The following is an 18,571-nucleotide window of genomic DNA, read 5'->3' as shown; positions in this document are numbered from 1 at the left end:
CACAGCCCGGGGGGCCCTGAGAGCGCGGGGCGAGGCGGTGCCGTGTGCAGAGCCCGCCCCTTGCTGCGATTGGCCGGCTGTGCCGTCAGTCGTGGTTGTGGCGCGCTGATTGGTGAGAGCGGGGCGAAGCACGGCCCCGCTGGCGGCCTGAGGGCGGCCCTGGCTGGGCAGCGGCGCCATTGGCGGAGCGTCTGTGCGGGCCCGGGAGCGGCGGCAGCGGCCGGAGGCCGGGGAGGCGGCATTGGCGGAGCTGGGAGGCGGCCCCGGCGCAGGTGGGAGCCGCGCTGGGTTCTGCGGGGGCTCGGGGCTCGCTGCGGGCGGAGGGGGCGGCAGGGGGCTGCGGCGGCTTGCTTGTGCCGTGTCCGGCCCGTGGTGGCCCTGGGCCGAGGGCGCTGCGGGAGCGGCTGCCCGCGCTCTCCTTCCCGCCGCTGCCTGGGCAGGAGCCGCTGCCGGAGCAGCGCTGCCTCGTCCCGCTTGCTGTGGGTAGGACAGAGGTGGCTGCCCCGTCGCCGGGAGCGTGCGGGGAAATTCACGTCGCCGGAGGTTTCTGTGCCCAGAGGAGACCGAGGAGTCCTGTAAAAGTGACTTTATTGCTGAGCAGAGGGAGAGGCCGTGGGGCATTTGCCATGCGGTCTCTCCCATTGTTGTAGTACGCAGCCTCCTTTTTATGCTCATTTTCCCGGCCGCATCTCCCTCTGCCTTTGCCCACTGGCTGAAGGATTCGGAAGGTTCCGACTTCCCGATGCGCCTGCTGCCTGTCCTCGTTAATGTGCACCCCTCCTTGTGTATAACATTCGATATTCGTGGCTCTGTTAAGTCTTTGTTCTTCTCGAAGTTCAGGAATTTAGCGGGACTTTGAGCAGCTGTCTGGGTCAATTTGTAACATTTATTGAAACTGATGTTTTTTCTCATTACTTCCTTATCTACAAGTCCCTGGCCCTATCTCCAGGCAGATTCACTCATTGACTCTGTTTTATTCTTCCCGGGTCCTCTTTGGTTTTTGGGATTATTCTCGGTGACCTCATTCCCTGTCCTTTTGTAGCCGTTTCTGGATCAGGAGGCCTGGCTGCCACCTGCATCCCCTCGCTTACCTGCTGGATGAGCTGCACTCCCAAGGTGTGGAGCATGGTAAAAAGATGAGAGTTGCTGTAGCACATAAGAGGAGAAACAGCATTCGTTTAACCCATGGTCTGCCAGGGAACCACGAAACCGTGTCCCATTCCCATCCTTTCCATGCCTGGACTGATAGATAAACTGCTCTCCTATTTCCTTTGTTATCTTTTTCACCATTTTGTCATCATCTGGGCAGTCAGGAGCTGGAGCTGTCTGGTTCTTATTTCAATGACAGCTTGTAATCGAATGATGCCATTGAAATGATAAATGGGTTTTCTGTCTCCTGGTATGAATTGGTTCAGGTTCCCAGGGGCTGGTCCATGGTGTGGTAGGATTTGTTCTGGTGGCCGTTCATCTTTTCCCCATTTTTGGGCGCTCCCTCAAGCCGGGGCTGCATCAATTGAGCACTTCTTAAAAATTACATTATCAAATACTTGAATTCCAACTGATTTCACTGAACTTGTTAGAGCAAAAACCCCAGTGCTCTGATACACCCTGTATAGCATAGACAGCACATGTTGGGGTGGGCACAGGGATGATCCCCCCTATTATTTTAGTGAAGTTTTCACAACATTCTCCATTTGCTGTTTTCCTTTGCAGCTTCACGAATTTCTGTTGCAGAGTCAGAGATCCTCACCATGGGCTCTGCCTTCAGCTGTGCCAATTGCATCTGTGCAAGCAGGCAGAGCTTGGGGTGAGGGACAGAGGGAAGCAGCCCAATTCTTGCCCCAGGCAAGAGACCCAGGAACGTTGTCCCCACTTTGCCCCAGCAGTGTTAATTTGCATTTCTAAAGCTCCTCAGCTGGCTGCCTGGAATGCAGCTTCTCTTCCAGGGCAACCATCAGGTGACTCATACCGCAAAAGCCTGGGTTTGGATTTTTTTTTAATTTTTGGGGTTTTTCTGACCAGTGTTCTATTAACTGTTTATCAGTTAAAAGGTCACCTTTAAAGCTCTTGTAGTTTTTCAAATTGCAGCCTTTAGGTGAACACCAAAAAAACCCATGCCAAAGTTTTGCAATCTCCAAAGGCCACACAAACACATGCACAAAAAGAATACAAAGCAATATATATTTTTTGACTTCTTCTGCTAATAATAAAAATTGAGTCTCACACCCCAGGCCCAAACCTTACTGACAATATGCAAGTAGGATTATTAAGAAAAAACATTCTCATGGCGGACTCTAATCCCAGGCAGCGCAGTGTGTGAGTGTAAGTGAGACCCAGAGTGGAATTGTGCCGTTGTGTTCCCCAGCAGCTGCGGCAGTGCAGGCACAGAAAGCGCTGAAGCGGCAGCAGTGGCAGCAAGGGTTGGCCCCGGTGTCTGGAGATGCCAAAGGAGGGTGGGCAGGCGGAGGATTTGAGCAGAGGATGTGTGGGCAGGCCCAGGGCCTTGCCCCGCTGTGGAGCCCTGGGTGCTGCTGTGCTGCCTTCAGTGCAGGCTCAGTGGGGGCCTCCCATCCTCCTGCTGCAAGTGGGAAGTGCAAATCTCCGGGGCTTCAGAGCCCTGGAGCCGAGGCTGACGGGTCCCCCCGTGTTCAGCTGTGCTGGCAGCTGTTTCTGGCCTCAAGGCCACTTGGCATGGGCCACGCCACTTGGCCACCAGTGGTGCTGCTTTGCAGTCCTTAGGCAGGGCCCGATGTCCTGCTTGGATGTTGGGAACAGCAAAGTGCCAAGGCAGGCTCTGTGCCAGCCCAGCTTCCTGTGGCAGAGATTTCACAAGAGACAGGATTCTGGCCACAGACTGCTTTAAATGTACATCCCTTATCTCCAGCCTGCACTAGGTGGAGAATTACCAGGGTAAGGAATTCCCAAGATGAATTGCAAGGGAGACAATTGAATATCGGCCCTGGTCTGGCTCTTCTTCTTGCCAAATTTGGCCAAGGGCAAAAGCCGTACCCATGGCATCTTGGTTTCCAGCCCTGACTCCTTCCCGGGGGCTGTTTGGGTGGGCTCTCCCCTGCCCAGGAGGGCAATGCCTCTGCCAGGTGCTTGTGGCCGACCCCATCCCCTGGGTGCTGGGGCCCCCTTGGGCCCTGGGCTTGATCCCTGAGGGGCTGTAGGAACTGTGCCATGGCCTTTGCCTTCAGCTTGGCCTTTTGCTCATCCCTTCTTGCATTCAGCTGCTGTGCCTTTGTGCCCAAGTGCTCCAGGGCCTTCTTCTGCCACTCCTGCAGCCCCTCTCGCTGCCTGTGTGTCCTGGTTCAGGGCAAATTTGGGAGAGAGCCCCCAAAGGGGTTCCTCTAGATGGCAGAATCAATCGGCCCCTCCCCGCAACTGGTTTGGGAAAAAATACTTCCTTGGAGTAAATTGGAAAAAAACTGTTTTTTTAAACAAGCTAACCTAAACAATATTAAAGAATAAAACTTATTGCCACTCCAAGAGAGAGACCAACTCAGAAAATTCCCCCCCAGGCTGCAGCTCGGGTCACTCAGTCTCTTATCAGTCCCTCCAGTGCTGGAAATGCCGCGGCCCAGGCCCGGCCTGCTGGGTCACAGGTGCAAGCTGCTGCTGATCTCTTCTGGGTGTTCAGTCCAGAGCAGGTGTGAGCAGGTCCAAAAAAAAAGGAAAAACCCACAGTCCAGGGAAGTTCTTTGCCCCAGCTAGCTATAACTAACTAAAAAGCAAAGGAGAGCTCTGTCTCGCTGTCCGTCTGTCTGCAGACAACGCAGTCCAGCAGCAGGAATGTGGAGAAGTGAGTGTAGTTCTTGAAAACAAACTCTGTGCTTTCTCTCTCCCCCCCTTCACTCTTGGAATAAGTCTTAAAGGTGCAAAACTTATTATTCAGCATAAACAGAACAGACGACTGGGGATAAAAGCATCATGCAGTCAAATCAGGACACTGTTGGTGCACAGCTACTGAGCTTTCTGCAAAACCTTTGCTTTCTCCAGCGACCCAAACCAAATTTTTAAGACAAAATCTGATCCTTCCATGTACAATCTGCATTTCCCAGATGTTCCTTTGTTTTCCTCCTTGTGCTCAGGGTCCCCTCCAGAGCCTGTATCGCAGAGCCAGTCCCTGTCCTGCCGCAGTGTCCAAAGGCGGCCCCCCCGGCGGGCAGGGCCGGCAGCTCCCCAGGGCCGGGCAGCGGCTGGGGCGTCCCGCAGCCTCCTGGGGGCTGGGGGCCACTGCCGGCCCTGCCCGGGGCTGGTGGGGTCAGGCAGCGCCCGGCGCTGAGCCCCGGCTGCCCCACAGCCCCGGCCCGGCCCCGCAGCTCCCCACAGGCCCCCAGCCCGTGCTCCCGGTCCCGCAGCTCTGCGCCCGATGCTGCTGCTGCCCACCGCAGAGAAACCCCCTGACATCCTGACCTCCTTCTTTTCCTGTCCTAGAAACTGGGAATTCAAAGTATCAGCTGGCAAATTTTCAGGCCCTGCTGAAAAACATGCCAATCTTCAGTATTTTTCTCCTCCTCCTCTTTTCCATCATCCTTTTTCTAACCACATAGATTGCTCCTGCTGCTTCTTGCCTTCACCATATTGCTGCACACTCCCCTTCACCCGATCCCTTCCCAGGACACCAACACCATCCATCTCCTGTTGTCCAAATCCCTTCTCCACTTCCCTTATTGCCCCCCTGGGTGTCCATGTCCTTAATTACCTCTGGGAGAATGTGCAAACTACCTCAACATTCTCCCAGGGGGCCCTTCAGAGACATTTTGGGATCATCATCCCTTTGCCCAGGACCGCTCCCTGGCTTTCCCTTTTCTGCCCTCCCTGGGTGCCCTGCCATGTTCACTCCCCGAAGATCCCAGTGCACTCACGGATGAGATTTTCAGTGCTCTCTCCTTGCTGACTCTTCACAGACCCCCCTGATGTGTCACTCGTCTGTCTCCTGGTCACTGCCAGGTCCCCAATCAATCCCCGGTGCCGCCGCCAGCCAAGGGAGCCGATCACCCAAAGTGGGTGAGGCACCTTCAGCTGCACTCCCTGCCTGCCGCTCCGGACGGTGGAAGGAATTCCGGATGAGCCCCAGGGTGTGCGGAAAAATTGACATCGGCAGAGGTTTCTGTCCAGAAAGCAGACAGAGGAGTCCTGTAAAAGTATTTTCATTCCTAAAAATGGGAGAGGCCGTGGGACATTGCCCATGGGATCTCTCCCATTTTTGGAGGACACAGCCTCCTTTTCATCCTAATTCTCCTGGCCACATCTCCCTCTCCCTTTCCCCACTGGCTGAAGTACTTGAGAGCTACAGACTTCCCAATCCACCTGCTACATGCCCCCATTAATATGCACCCCACTACTGTATAGCAAACAATATTCATGGCTCTGTTAAGTCTTTGTTGTTCTTCTGGAAGTTCATGAATTGAGCAGGACCTTGGCTGAGCAGCAGTCTGTGTCATCAATTGATAACATTTTCTGAAACCGATGGCTTCTCCTGTCATTTCCTTATGTACAGGTCCCAGGCCATATCTCTGAGCAGATTCACAGCATCTGTTTGTAAAGACACTTTCCTCTTGTTCCTTTCATGGGGGTCCCCCGTTTGCGGGAGATCCCCCCTGGAGCAGGGTGTCCCCTCTTTGCTGCAGCCTCAGCCCTCAGGCAGAGCTCAGCCAATTAGAGCGCGTGGCGCTGATGACTCACCAGTTGCCAGGCAGACTCGCAGCTCCCAGCCTTCCCCACCTGGACCCCACCTGCGCCCCCCCCTCGGCCCCATCACCCCCCGCGAGAGGAATTTGGGGAGGTGGGAGTGGGGCAGCGCCAAGGCCAGGCCCCCCCGCGCTGTCCTGGCGGGAGCGGCTGCAGTGGGGACCGAGTGCGGGCGGAGGCGGCTGAGAGCCCAGCGCTGCCCCAGCCCGACCTGCCCCGGCTCCATCCCTGCCCCTGCGCTGGGATGCTGTGGGTTTGGGGGGAAGAGGGAGCCGGCAGTGGGTGCTGGGCCTGGGGGCAGGAGGAGAAGGGAAGGAGAAGCAGGGTTGAGGAACAAAATGGTCAAGAGGATGCACGTGGCAGGAGAAGGCAGGATTGTGCAGGAGAAGGAGGAATAGCAGGAGGAAGAGGAGTGTGAGGAAGAGTAGAGTCACAGGAGGAGGAGCAGAAACAGGAAGCACCACCAGGTTCCACCCCTCCCTGTATCTGCAGCCTCCCCCCAGCCCTAGGAGCGCCGCTCCCCCCACGTGCAGCCGGTGACTGTGGAGGCGGATCCACGATTTTCACAGGGGTGAATCTTGGTGTTTCTGAGCTTTCTTGGACTAAATGTTGGTGCTTTGGTTTTATGGGGCAGCTGAATCTTTTTCTTTTGGAGGAGGTTTTTGCTGACTTGTGATGTTTGGGGAGTTTTTGATCTGTGTCTTGAAGTTTGCAGGATTTCTGGGCTGAATCTTGGTGTTTTGGAGGTTCTTACAGACACAAGATTCCCGAGATGAACTTGGGCAAGGAGGAACCTCTAGTCCAAGGTGCTCTCCTCTTGTTTTTTCCCCAAACCAGGATTTGTCATTCCCAGGGCGTGGCTGGATGGAGAAGGAGGGAAAGCCCCGGAGACCCTGCCGGAGGAGGGGCTGCAAACCCAGCCCAGGGAGCTGTGGGGAGGAAAGAGCCCCCCTGAGCCAGGAAGGCGGCCGGAGATCCAGCCAGAGCTCGGAGCTGGTGGAGAAGGCTCATGGCAGGGAGAAGCCCCACAAGTGCTTGGAATGTGGGCAGGGTTTCAGCCGGAGCTCCCACCTGACCCGGCACCAGAGGATCCACACTGGGGAACGGCCCTACGAGTGTGGGGAGTGTGGGAAGAGCTTCAGCTGGAGTTCCAACCTGATACAGCACCAGAGGATCCACACTGGGGAAAAGCCCTATGAGTGTGGGGAATGTGGGAAGGGTTTCAGCCAGAGCTCCAACCTGATCCAGCACCAGAGGATCCACACTGGGGAACGGCCCTACAATTGTGGGGAGTGTGGGAAGAGCTTCAGAGAGAGCTCTGCACTGATCCGGCACCAGGTGATCCACACTGGGGAATGGCCCTACAGCTGCTTGGAATGTGGGAAGGGTTTCAGCCGGAACTCTGAGCTGATCGTGCACCAGGTGATCCACACCGGGGAACGGCCCTACACCTGCTTGGAATGTGGGAAGAGCTTTGGGTGGAGCTCAGACCTGAGAAAACACCAGCGTATCCACACTGGGGAGAGGCCCTACGAGTGTCCCCAGTGTGGGAAGAGATTTAAGACCAGCTCCGATCTCCTCAAACATGAGCGGATTCACACAGAGGAGAGGCCCTTCCACTGCCCCGACTGTGGGAAGGGCTTCAACCGCAACTGCAACCTCACCAAGCACCGGCGCATCCACACCGGGGAGAGGCCCTAAGAGTGTGGGGAGTGTGGGAAGAGCTTCTCACAGAGCTCAAACTTGACCCAACACCAATGGAGCTACCAGTAAGGGAAGCCCTGTGAGTGCCCCAAGTGAGAGAAAAGAGTGAGGGAAGAGAGTAAGGGAAGAGTTTTGTGTGCTGCTCCAGCTCCATCCCCCATGGGAGGCTCCGGGCTGGATGATCCCCAGTGACCCTCGTTGTGCAGAGCCCTGGTGATCCATGGTCATGGTGATCCCCGTTGGGTGGGGGGAGGTGTTGGCTTCTTCTCCTTGTTCTGCTGTGATTTGGTTGGGTTCTCGTGGATGGGGGAGGGGCCGTGAGTGGGGGATCCTGGTGCACTGGGGGGTGGCTCATGGACTGGGGGGGTCCATGCGTTTTGGCGGGGGGTGAGTGAACGGGGTGAGGCAGTGCAGGGGGGTGTCCCGGTGCTCTGTGACTGGGGGGGTGTCGGAATCCAGGACATCCCTCTGGCTGCCCTGGATGGCTCCAGCCCCTGGCAGGGGGCTCTGAGATCTTGGCACAGTGTCAAGAACACCTGTGGCGTTGGTTTTAGCCCCTGGAGAAAATTGCCATCTTTGTATGAGGAATTACAAGCTACAAGGGTTTGAGTAGTGTGGTAGGTGAATTAACACAGGGTGAAAGTAGAATTTTAGGGTTCTAAAATAAGGGGTTCAAGGGGACAAGATGGAGGGATTTGGGCGTGTCCTGACCTTCTTCTCCTTCCTCTTGCCCTCCATGTCTTGCTGTGATGGTGACACTTTTCCATTGGTTTAAGGTGGAGTCACACTGTCCCACAAAAATGATAGATATTGGCACCTCTCCTGTCTTGTAAGAGAAGCATATATTCTATTTGCCATCTGTCGGAGGTGGAGCAGGTATCTTCTGTTAAGTTGGGCAGTTTTCTTATCTCTTCCAAGAACAATGTCTCCCCCCCCCCCCCCGGGGAGATATCTTCTGTTAATGGGACATTGAATGACTCACTGCATGACTGAGAAAGTTACATCATCCCATTGTGAGATGCTCCTCCCAGAGGGAGGAGCCAAGCATCCTTACCTGCATAAAATCAGCATTTTTTGGGACATCAGAACAGCCTCTTCACTGGATTCCCAGAGGAAGACCAGGCCCATCTACTCTATCACCAGACCTTCAGAGAAAACTACACCCTTCTACAGGTTCACCGCTTCAGCCGCATTTCATCTTCCACTCCAGGAGGAGCAGCCACCATTTAACTGGACTATCACCAACACCCTGACTCCTCGGGGTGTCAGGTTTCTGACTCTATCAGTAGTTTCGTTTGTACTAATTACATTTTTTTTAGTTTTTTCCTAGTAAAGAACTGTCATTCCCATTCCCATATCTTTGCCTGAGAGCCTTTTTATTTTGAAATTGTGGGAGGGAGGGGGTTTACCTTTTCCATTTCACAGGAGGCCCTTGCCTTCCTTCACAGACTCCTGTCTTTTCAAACCAAGACAGGAGGCCACTGAGGATCATCCAGCCCGAATCCTTCCATGGGGGATGGAACTGGAGCAGTGCATGAAGCTCTTCCCACACTCAGGGCACTCACAGGGCTTCCCTTAGGGGTGCCTCTGTTGGTGTTTGGTCAACATTGCACTCGTGGAGAAGCTCTTCCCACATTCCCCACACTCGTAGGGCCTCTCCCCAGTGTGGATGCGCTGGTGTGTTCTCAGTTTGGAGCTCCGCCCAAATCCCTTCCCACATTCCAAGCAGATGTAGGGCCATTTCCCGGTGTGGGTCACCCGGTGCTGGATCAGGGCCGAGCTCCGAGCTTCCTCTGAAGCTCATCCCACGTTCCCCACACTCAAAGGGCTTTTCCCCAGTGTGGATCCTCTGGTGTCACATCAGGTTGGAGCTGTCGCTGAAGCTCTTCCCACATTCAGGACACTTGTAGGGCCGTTCCCCAGTGTGGATCCTCTGGTGCTGGCTCACGGTGGAGACATGGCTGAAACCCTTCCCACATTCCAAGCACTCATAGGGCCATTCCCCAGCGTGGATGACCTGGTGCCAGATCAGGTTGGAGCTCTGGGTGAATCCCCTCCCACATTCCAAGCTGGTGTAGGGCTGTTCCCCAGTGTGGATCCTCTGGTGCTCGATCAGGGTGGAGCTGTGGCTGAAGGTCTTCCCACACTCCCCACACTCGTAGGGGCGTTCCCCAGTGTAGATCCTCTGGTGCTGGATCAGCTTGGAGCTGCAGGTGAAACCTTTCCCACATTCCAAGCACTTGTGGGGCTTCTCCCTGCCATGAGCCTTCTCCACCAGCTCCGAGCTCCGGCTGGATCTCCGGCCGCCTTCCTGCCTCAGGGGGGCTCTTTCCTCCCCACGGCTCCCTGGGCTGGGTTTGCAGCCCCTCCTCCTGCAGGATCTCCGGGGCTTTTCCTCCTTCTCCATCCAGCCACACCCTGGGAATGACAAATCCTGGTTTGGGGAAAAAACAAGAGGAGAGCACCTTGGACTGGGAGTTCCTCCTTGCCCAAGGAGGAACAAATTGACACAGACAGATGCTCAAAGTTACGCTAAATTCCTCAATTTCGAGAAGAACTAAGACTTAACAGAGCCATGAATATCGAATGTTATACACAAGGAGGGGTGCACATTAACGAGGACAGGCAGCAGGCGCATCGGGAAGTCGGAACCTTCCAAGTTCCTCAGCCAGTGGGCAAAGGCAGAGGGAGATGCGGCCGGGAAAATGAGCATAAAAAGGGAAGCTGCGTACTACAACAAGGGCAGAGACCGCATGGCAAATGCCCCACGGCCTCTCCCTCTGCTCAGCAATAAAGTCACTTTTACAGGACTCCTCGGTCTCCTCTGGGCACAGAAACCTCCGGCGACGTGAATTTCCCCGCACGCTCCCGGCGACGGGGCAGCCACCTCTGTCCTACCCACAGCAAGCGGGACGAGGCAGCGCTGCTCCGGCAGCGGCTCCTGCCCAGGCAGCGGCGGGAAGGAGAGCGCGGGCAGCCGCTCCCGCAGCGCCCTCGGCCCAGGGCCACCACGGGCCGGACACGGCACAAGCAAGCCGCCGCAGCCCCCTGCCGCCCCCTCCGCCCGCAGCGAGCCCCGAACCCCCGCAGAACCCAGCGCGGCTCCCACCTGCGCCGGGGCCGCCTCCCAGCTCCGCCAATGCCGCCTCCCCGGCCTCCGGCCGCTGCCGCCGCTCCCGGGCCCGCACAGACGCTCCGCCAATGGCGCCGCTGCCCAGCCAGGGCCGCCCTCAGGCCGCCAGCGGGGCCGTGCTTCGCCCCGCTCTCACCAATCAGCGCGCCACAACCACGACTGACGGCACAGCCGGCCAATCGCAGCGAGGGGCGGGCTCTGCACACGGCACCGCCTCGCCCCGCGCTCTCAGGGCCCCCGGGCTGTGCGAGGGCAAAGCCGCAGCTGAGGAACAGCCCTGGAACGGGCCCGGGCCCGGGCCGGCATCCAGCGGAAACACAAACAAACTTCTCCGCACCTCCCGACACGGCTTTCCCGGCCCTGCGCCTTCGCTGCCTCCGCCTCTGCGGCAAGCCCACGAGCCTCTCTTCTCCTACCCCTAATTAGGAGCATAAGTGCATCAGTAATACTCTCCAATATCTTGTTCTGGCGACGTATATTCATCTTATCGGTTCAATGCTTATCTTCTAGACGGAATAATCCTTCAGTTTAACCATCCTTTGAGACAGGAATTAATCTCGTATACATTGCTCTTTCACTTGATTCCATTTAAAAAGATACTGTATTTTTGTAGTCCTGAGCACGAATTTGTTTTAAATCATATATTACATCCATCGATCTGCATGGGGATCTCTGCAACCCCACGGATCTCTGCATACAGCACCGCCGTCTTTGGAGGCGCCAGGAATAGGCTGAGCTCTGCCTGAAGCTCTTCTCACATTCCCCACACTCTTTCTGGCACAGGGAGGGTTTTACCTCCTCACAGCTCCCCAGGCTGGGTTCGCAGCCCCTCCTGGTGTGGGATCTCTGGGGCTTCCATATTCCACTTCAATATTTTGCAAAAGCCATAACTATAATGTATGTTTTCCACCCTGTCCACAAACTAAAATATCATCCATGAATGATGTTCTGAGGATATGAACTACACAGGGGGCAGGGCCTTGGCCACAAAAAGCTGATAAATTATACTACAGCAAAAGCAATTAAAAGTGATTACAAACTGTGCTGTATCAAAATCGTTCTGATTAAGAATATTTTGCAGAAGTCAAGACATAATGTAAAAAGCCACCAACTACATAGTTCTTTATAACAAACCCAGGGCAGGTTTTTCCCTTACATGGAGCACTTGCGCCTTCCCTGCGGCTTTGCGCTTTCTCTCGGGTCCAGAGCAGCTCCGGCACCCTTCGGCGCTGCCTCCCCCCAGACACTTGGTTCCACCGCTCCTCTCCCTCGTGCTACTGCTGGCACACCAGTCAGGGTCTGGCGGGTTCTGTCACCCTGTGTGAGGGTCCGAGGCAAAGAGGGAAGGAATGTCCAAATCACCCACGAGGAAGGCGGGAAGGCTTTATTGTCGCGGAGAGGTGCAGTGGGGAGGTAGCGACCCGCGCTTCCCACGCCACGTGGGGGAAATGGCCCCAGGACCCAGGAGGGAGTGGGATGATATAGGGGATGTGATAAGGAGGGCAGACACCCTCCGCCCAATCGGTGCAGGTGCCACAGTAATGACACAAGACAGCGACCAACCTGAACACCGCAGGGGCAGACACTGAGCTTCGGGTTGAGTGGGATCATAGGGATGGGGTGGTGGACATGGGGTTCCTGGGGCCAGACTGGGGAGCGGTCACAGGAGTGGCAGGGGGGAAAGCCCAACGGCAGGCAGCCTGGGGCTAGACGCCACAGGGAGGGGGGAACGACACAGGGGATGCACAAGGATACATAGAACTTGGCTAACTAACATAGATTAGACATCTAAACCCAAACCCGGGATGCAACATCTTCCTGTTTTTCAAAATATAAAAAAGAAGAACAGCTGCTTGATCTTCTTCACTGCTCGTCTGACTGCTTCTTTGCTCAGGTTCTGCTCTTGGTGTCTCAGCTGCTGCAACGGCTGCGCTTTGCAGATGGAGAGGGCCTGCTGCGATGATGCTGGGGTGGTTCTTCCCTGGGTGTCTGGGGATAGGGGAACTGGGACGACAACTTTATTACAAACATGGGGACTTGGGACACACACAGACTGGGGTGGCTGGAAAGTTTTTCTGGGGCTTTAGGGAAAAGCATTTTTTAAAGAGATTGTAGGGTCCTTTTTCTTTTTGCATTGCATGCAGTTTGATGCAACCCCCCGATTGGTGGGGTCATCTGCCGCACTCACAGGCACCCTGATGTTTTGAACTGCCACCTGCACAATTACTTGATAAATCACAGCTCCCCTTAAGGTGCTGTGGCCTGCCTTATTTTTTTCTTCACGCGAGGCAGATGCGCGTTGTTTTTTCAGTTTTTGGGGGGAATGGGGTCTCCCTCCCCCGCCTCACACTGTCCCTAGGGGTGCCTTCCCCTAATAGACATTGAACGACAAAATGTACCCTCTGATTGCAGTGGAAGCATTGGTGTCTCGATGGAGGTTTCTTCAGACCAGCGTTCTTTGGAGGCACAGCATCCAAGGCAACCACGTGGCTTCTGGGCCTTTTAGAGATCTCAAGCTGTGTGTCAGTGTTCATGGATGCTGCTTCCGGGACAAACTTGTCCTGGGCTTCTGATCCCTCCACATGCCTCTCAGCTGCCACCTCGACCCGTTCCACGGAATCTGGAAAATGCTCAGAAACCCACCTCTGCTTCCCCCTCTCCCTGCTTCCTTCCCTCCCAGGTCTCCGGGAACCATGGGACTGCAGAGTCAGGGGCTCTTGCTCCCCCCTCTCTCCTCTTCCCTCCTTCCCAGGTCTCCGGGAACCATGGGAATGTGGAGGCAGGGGCTCCGATCTTCCCCCCCCCTCCTTTTCCCTCCTGCCCGGCTCTCCGGGGCCCATGGGAAGATGGGCATAGGGGTCCCCACTCCTCCCTCCCCCCTCTTCCCTCCCACCCGGATCTCCGGGACCCATGGGAAGATGAGGACAGGGTGCGGGGAACAGGACGGGGGCTGGCTCCCTCAGGCAGCGGGGTGGAGATGGCAGTCTCTCCCCCGAGGGAAAGGGTGGGGTCAATGACTCAGCATGGAGGACCTGCAAAGGACTGGAGGGAATGCCCACGTGAGGGGGAACAATGGGTGAGGGAGTAACCTGACCTCCCAAGGGGGCGGCGCCCATGCCCACAGGGAGGCAGGTGGGGGCTGGTTCAAAGGTGGGGATACAGGGAACAAAGGACAGAAAGGGGTTGTGGGAAGAAGAGGCCCTGCCATGTGGCTGCCCTCCATCTTGGGAAGACAAAGGGATCGAGCACATGGCCTCGGCCTCCTCAGGGAGACAAAGGAAGGGGTTTAAAGAAACAGAGCAGTGCGGGGCAGCTCTAGAACCGGGATTTTCAGCAGGGAAAAGGGGATTGGGAAAGAGGTTTGGGGTCAGTTCCTCAGCAAAGTGGCCAATTTCACTAAGGCAGGGGTGCCAGGGGAGCCTGGGGGAGCCAGGAGCACGGCCCATGCTTGTGGGGCTGCCCTGCGCCTTTGAGCAGCGGAGGACTCCCCCCTGCCCCCCCGGGTTAGGGGAAGAAGGGGTAGGAAAGGAAGATGGGGAAACACATTCAGGGGAAACAACATTTTTGTACGATGGCTCTTTCCCCTCCCTGCTCACTTCTCACGCGGATTCAGCTTTTACCACTTCCGAAATCTGCAAATGGAGGGTGGCTGACTGGAACCCTTTGTCCTCACATTGGACACATATGATTAACATCAAAAAACTTTTCGACCCAAGATGGCTGCTGAACCTCTATCTTCTCCACCACGGACCCTTCAAACACCTGAATCGCGGCCTCCGCCCCTTTTTTCTCAGCGGACATACTTTGCAAGGTATGTAACACTTTCTTCCACACTGCCCCGAACTCAAATACTGTCTTCTTGTCTTTTCTGCCTTCAACGGCTGAATCCCAAAGCAACTGCCCTAGTTCTTGGCACTCGGTCTCGCTAAAGATGAGTGAGGGCTTCTGTAATTTGCCCTTATTTGGGCAAATAATTTGCCTTATTTGGCCCCACAGGGCCAACTGTTCTAAATCAGTCTCTTATCTTTTCTCCTCTCTTGGAGAGAATATGCAAAAGGAGCCACAATGCTGCCTGCAAATCGCTATCCACGTTCACTTTCATTCTCTTTGCATGCGGCTTACCTTTCAACCAGTGCGGGGTGCCCCTTAGCTTCCGCTTGACACAGCGTTGACACCACTCAAGCTCCCTGCTCCATCTCGTTCACATCTGCCACACAGGCAATCTGTGAACCAGAGTCTTCCGTGTTTCCCGTCACAAAACAAGTGATTTGGAAACCTTTCTCCCGTCGCGACCAGCACGATTTGGAGTGAGGAGTCTTCAATGCTCCAGCATTCCGATCCCTTTTGCTATAAAAGCGATTTGGGATCGTGATACCTGTCACTATAAGAGCAATTTGGGAGTCTCCTGTCGCCTCCTCCTTCATGTGATTTGGAGACCGTTCCCCGTCACCATCATAGAGACGATTTGGGGACTCATCGGAGTCTACTAGTCCCTGTTCACTGGCGCCAAATGAAGCAGGGACTTTATATAAACTCGGGAAAGCTGGACAGGACCAACACAGATCCAAACCAATGTGGTTAATCATACGTTCTCCCTTTATTGTTTATAACATGGCAGTTTATATACACTTCAAAATAGTTTACAATTGTGAGCACACTCTCATTGACAAGCAAACATTGTTTGTCTTTCTCTTAAGGTGGTTAAAGTTTCACACTGCAGACCTATACTAATTCACACCCAGAAAGGCCATTACACTGTAGTTACACCTTAACATAATTTCTAACTGCGCCACAGGCTAATTCTAACTGCGTCAGTTGGTGAGGCTTCAAGGCTTCACCAAGGCCCGTATCTGAGGCCTAGGCTGGGGTAGCTCAACCTTCACTCTAAATATGAATCGTGTCTTCTCTCTCTCAGAAATTCTGCTACAGTATAGGGCAACCAACCAATGAGGGCATGGCAGGGGAGGAATCTAGGGCAGGACTAACATTCTATAAACCTATCAGGGAGAGCAGGGGAGGGGGATAATACAAAGCAACAAATGGGGTATCGAATACTACAAGATAGACAAGGAACACTCTGGAAAAAGGGATAGGGATAGGGATAGGGATAGGGATAGGGATAGGGATAGGGATAGGGATAGGGATAGGGATAGGGATAAGGATAGGGATAGGGAGGATTGACAACTTGGGAGGGAAGAAGTTAGGGAGGGGCTTGGGGAGATTGGTAACTCGGGAGGGGAGATTAGGGAGGAGAATAGTGGGCAAACACTAACTTAAAGCAAAAACCACACCGCAGCACTGGCAGCCTTGGTCATTCTGGGAAAGGAGCCAGACTTTATAAAAGCTTTTAAGTAGTTAGGCCCCAGTGTGTTTTCTGGTGCTCCTCCCTTACTAGTGACTACACGTATGGGAAGGGATTACCAGCTCCCTTTCAATGGTAGCCCACCCCTGTTGGTTATATGTCCCTTTTGATTAGTATTATTATTATATTCTGGTTTACCTTTAAGGGAAATCTGTCCATAATTACCTCACCTTTTGCTGCTTTCTTTGCCTTTCCATCCACCAGCTCATTTCTTTTTCCCAATTCTGAGCTCACTCTCTGGTGTGCTTTAATATGCACACTTCCAGCAGCCGGATTATCTCTTGTGCATGTTTGATGTTCTTTCACTCCCCTCTCTCTCTCTAGACAGCTCCATGTGCCTGCACAACTCCGAATGCATGTCTAGAGTCTGTTTATTCTCTTTCCTTTTGCCATTTCCAAGGCATGGGGCAGTGCAATAATCTCAACCTTCTGCGCAGCGGTGCCTGTTGGTAAGGGTCCAGATTCCATTACCTCTCTGCAGGTAGTGACTGCATATCCATCAGGTCACTTTCCACTGGCAACGTAGCTACTCCTGTCAGTGAACCAGGTCTCTGCATCGTCCAAAGGAGTGGCCTTTAAGTCTGGGTGGCTGGAGTAAGTAACTTCAGTAGTCTCCAAGCAGTTGTGGTGTACTGCTTCTCCTTGATTTCCACTGAGAAAAGAAGCTGGACTGACAATGTTAGTTACCACTCTCTCTATATCATCTTGTTCTACCATGATGGCCTGGTACTTCAGGAACCTCTGTGGTGAGAGCTGGTGCTGCCCTTTACTTCCAGTACTGCGGGCACTGTGTGGGACACTAGTGGAGTCAATTTCTGTCCCAGGGTAAACTTGCGTGCTTCTTGTACATTCAGCACGACTGCTGCTGCAGCTCTGAGGCAACCTGGCCATCCTTTGGCATTGCACCTAGTTGCTTGGAAAAGTAAGCAACTGCCCTCCAGTATGAATTCAAGTCCTGAGCCACATGGGAGAATAGAGAGAATAGTTTACTTACATGTGGAAGTCCTAAAGCTGGAGCTGACATGAGGGCACTTTTTAGCTGGTGAAAGGCCCGTGTGGCTTCCTTTGTCCACTGGAGATCTCTATCTGACAAACAGTCTGTAATTATAAACCCACAGCTGGCACCACCCTGCCATGCCCGTGCCTTTTTCTTTAATACTCTGTATCCTTGGAGTTCTAGGAAATTTGAGAGGCTTCTTCCTTCTTCCTGTGGAGTTTCCCAAGATTCTGGATCTTTGCAAGTTGTTCTCCAAACAGAGTGGGGTAATTTTGAAGCCTTGAGGAACATGGGCCATGTGAGCTAGGTTTTGCACCCGCTTTTTGGGTTTTTCTATTCAAATGCAAAAATTTTCTGGCTGGCTTCATGGATAGGGAGGCAAAAGAAAGCATCTTTCAGATCTAAAACAGTAAACCAGGTCAGTTCAGGTGTTAAACAAGTTAGTAAGGTATATGGATTTGCTGCCACAGGATATAAATCCTTTGTTATCTCATTGACAGCCCTCAAATCCTGTACTATCAGTGATTGGGCTGATTTCTTCCTTATCTTCTTTTTCAGGGGGTGCTGCTTAATTCTCACTGGTTTTGTCCCTTCCTTAAGCTTGATTACTATGAGGGGTGTTCTTCGCACTCCCTGGTACATCAGAGGCCCATAGCCCTGAAAATACTTGTCCTAATATCTCTTCACTAATTTCCTCCTTATTTTCAATGGCTGTTAATGTTAAACTTAACACCTCTATGTACCTTTGATCATTTACCTTCAGAATAACCTCCTCATTCTAGAATGTTTAGCGAATTGGGCATATATAAAAACTTGTAAATACCCCATTGTTACTTTAAAGGTTTGCAAAAGTATGCCTTCTCAGACTGGCCAGTTGTTCCCCACAGTACAACATAATCATTCTACACAGGAACTAAAGCTTTATTTTAACTGAATATGGCCCCTGTATCAACCAAAATTCCACCCTTTTCCATTTTTCTGGACCCACTGCCTCTCGCAGAGGGGTCTGTTACCTCCTAGTTCTGGATGAGATTGGACTGTCAGGAGGGGGATGGGTTTGAGTGGGTATACCTTCGGAGCCTGAGTCCTCTTCCCTTTTGGGGAGGTCCTGGTCCTCCTCCATTACCTTAGGAGGAGCCTTTAACAAATCATGTATTTAGTTTTTGTGTTTCAGGATGATAAGCTTTGTCTGATTTCATACATCGCTGCCTTATACGGCACGCTGAACAGCAACGCCTGATTTGCCTTCTCTTTGCTCTGTTTTCTTTTTCAAGAGCTAACACCAGTGGGAACTCTGACCCACAGTTACTCTGCCATTCTGGGTGATTCTTTAAAGTGAAAAACATATCAGCATACAAAACCTCACCTTATTTGCTTTCCCGTCTTAAAACGGCATTAATTGCAATATAAATACTTTTATTTTCCAAGCCGCCCCTACTGGTGGCTCTCTCCCAGTGAGCCCCCCATCAAAGGGGCTAGTTCAGGAACCTCTTTGCTCTGGTTAGTTCTCATTCCTTATACTATTTTGTTTCCAGCCAAGCCTCACAGTCTTTTCTCAGTTTTTCTCACACACACACCTCCAGGTGGCAGGTATCAGATGTGATCCTCCACACATAAGCTTTAAGATCTTAGGTTCTGAATCGGCTTCATCTGGAACCTTCAATTTACACTTGGGGCA

At 53.5% G+C, this 18,571-nt stretch overlaps 2 pseudogenes; one reads left to right on the top strand and one right to left on the bottom strand.

Annotated features, from left to right (window-relative positions):
* The first annotated feature begins 81 nt into the window (after window positions 1–81).
* LOC128801776 (zinc finger protein 239-like) lies at window positions 82–7,711 on the top strand (annotated as a pseudogene).
* A 659-nt stretch (window positions 7,712–8,370) lies between these two features.
* LOC128801785 (zinc finger protein 239-like) lies at window positions 8,371–10,593 on the bottom strand (annotated as a pseudogene).
* Window positions 10,594–18,571: the final 7,978 nt, after the last annotated feature.

The sequence above is a fragment of the Vidua chalybeata genome, chromosome 31 (genome assembly GCF_026979565.1).
Source record: "Vidua chalybeata isolate OUT-0048 chromosome 31, bVidCha1 merged haplotype, whole genome shotgun sequence".
Classification (NCBI taxonomy): domain Eukaryota; kingdom Metazoa; phylum Chordata; class Aves; order Passeriformes; family Viduidae; genus Vidua; species Vidua chalybeata.
This window is presented reverse-complemented; position numbering and strand designations above follow the sequence as displayed.